This window comes from Geospiza fortis, unplaced genomic scaffold (genome assembly GCF_000277835.1).
Source record: "Geospiza fortis unplaced genomic scaffold, GeoFor_1.0 scaffold317, whole genome shotgun sequence".
NCBI classification, from domain to species: domain Eukaryota; kingdom Metazoa; phylum Chordata; class Aves; order Passeriformes; family Thraupidae; genus Geospiza; species Geospiza fortis.
Window position 1 is genome coordinate 365670 of NW_005054398.1, and position 2736 is coordinate 368405.

The window sequence follows — 2736 nt, forward strand, 5'->3', positions numbered from 1 at the left end:
GGCGGCGGAACCGCGCCGGGCCGCTCCGCCGGCCACACCTCTCATGTTTACAAAGCGCCTGTTAATGTAAATACTGAACTTGCATCTGTACTGTAAATCAGATGAGGTCCCTTTTGCAGTACCTGTTGTAACGTGGATGTTTACTGTAGTTTTCAGGTGAAAGAGAAGGAGGAGTTGACTTGTCTGCTAACTTCTGGTTAACCCGACGGTTTGGGGGAGCTGAGGTTTTGTTTGTTTTGTTGTTGGTTTTTTTGGTTGTTGTTGTTATTTTTAAATTTTTGTAGCTATTTACTTCATAGCTGAAAACCAAACAACAACCATAATTATAATAAAAACAAACCTGTTACCGAGCACACGACCCGACATAGCTTAAAGAAAAGCTGTTGAAGTCACTGATAAAATGTGGAAAAGTAATACAACAGCAGGTACAAACTCTGGAGGTCATCCTGATTTCTCCTGGAGCTTTGCAGACGAGAGGGGGCTAGGGAAACTGTAAATGTTTGTGCATATGAATGATTATAAAATGTGTAAAATGCACTTTTGTTTGATATACTCCTTTCTAGTTTTAGGTAGTTTGCTGGAAACTGAACTGTTGTTCTGTTGTGAACTGCTTAAGTTAAGAGAAAAAAAAATAGAACACACCCTCTAAACAGCATTCGTGTCTGTTGAAACTGTAAGGACATTTCTTTTAAACTTTTTTTTTCCTGTACAGAATAAGCATGGCATTTAAAATATTGGTGTTCTTGTTCCCAGCATGTGTGTTTTAAGACAAAGGTTAAAAAGTGTCTACGTTAAATTATGAACCTAGTCGTCCAAATAATATTTTCTCATTAAAATATGTAAATTCAGATTTAGTTTCTTATTTGTCTTTTTAAAGAGTTAACACGAGAAAAGTAAAAACACTAGTTCATGATGAAGGAATGGTGTTATTCCAATATTTAGATAATCTAAACAGCCTTTTCACGCAAGGTTAGTAAAAATATAGTTATTAATATAGTGCAACTTCTTAGCTAGAATTGTCATTAACGCCAGTTTAGGAAAGGGAGAACATGTTCTGTGGGGTTTACAACTAACATTTCTTTATATCTGTGCATACACACACACGTGCATTTGTGCCCTATACACTTAGACTGAATATAACCACATATTACATTCATGCCTGTGTCTATGTATACTCATCAGCTACTTACTCCCAGCTGCATTTTCTCTAAAAAGTGTAAAAATTAGTAACCTTCTGCAATATAGAGCAAACATTAAAAAATCTTTAAAGAATTAGTTAGTTTTTTGGGACTGAGAACACTGGGTTTTTTTCAGTGGTGTTTTTTCTTACAAATGGCATTGCAAAATCCTTTTTTTTTTTTTTTTCAGTTAAAGTGAGCCGTTGTAGCTCTTTACCTGGTGTTTAAACCTGCTCAAGCACAAGCTAGTCCAACCACTGCTAGAATTTCTCCATTCTTATTGATCAACACTTTCCCAAACCGGTAGTTTGCAAAGTGGAACGCAATTGTACCAGTTTTTCTGTAATTCAACATGCAGCCCCTTTTAAAAAGTAAGGGCGAAGTATTTACAATGAAAACTGGATTCTGAACACTTTCTAGCAGGATTCCCCAAATCTGCCAGGGATTTTGCAAGGATTCTGCAACTGTTGAAAATTAGAGAAGCCATCTAGTGAAATGAGTAAATAGATGCCTTGGAGATGAGGCATTCTGGAGCACAGTTACAAGACAACTGAAGTGCTAACTAGCAAGAAAACGACATTGTATTCTAATAAAGCGGCAGGATTCACGAATTCTGCGGCAATGATGTTACAGAGGTTTTGTCTCCGACTGATCCCTCTGAATTTCTGGACCTTAAACACGGTAAGTGACATCCCCATTTCCTTACTACACACCACAAGATTCTTGCAAAAGTTTTAAGATTAATGTAGAGGGCAATTAATCAAGTTGTGAACATTAAAAAAAAAAAAAAGAACGGATCCTACACACAGAAAAAAGGTGGAAAATACATGAATCATTGGGCTGATTAAAATGCATGAAGCTGCTAAAGCTTGTCGGATGGGGGACAACTGAACTCATTCATCAAGTCCAACCCACGATTATATCAACACGATCAGTTGAAGAAAGCATTCAAAACTTATCACCAGATCAATGGACACATAACTCGACAAACTTTTCCTAAACAAGCGATGACCTACATTTTTAGACAACGAGGAAATATTTCTCCTTCCCTTTTTTCCTTAAAGATCTAGCAGTCAGAACAAATCCTCAAAGATGAAATCCGAGCACGACTGACAAGATGAAGCTGCACTTTCAGAGTATTTTTTTAAAACCATATAGTAACGGCGGAGATAAAGATCTGAAACGATCATACCCCAAAGCAAAATACTTTCAAAAGGTGCGATAGGTTTCTCGCTGCATAACGCGAGTGTGTGACTCGCCACCGTACGGTTAAGTGCCATTTTCCCCTTTATCTCTGCGATTGCCCGAGACTGCCCCAGCCTGCCCCAGCCCGGGGAACCTCTGCTCTCCGCGCCCTCTCCCTCCCGCGGCCCCCAGCCCGCGGAGCCGCCGCGCTGCTCCGCGCATCTTTTTTTGCTTCCCCAAATGTTGTGATGCTGATTTCAAACAAATACGCGGCTCAGCGCGTCGCTTGAATTTACTGCTTTGACTTGTTAAATCTCCCTAATGGCTCAAGTCCAATGTCAATAAACACAGATCTGAAATAAAGCAACAACAG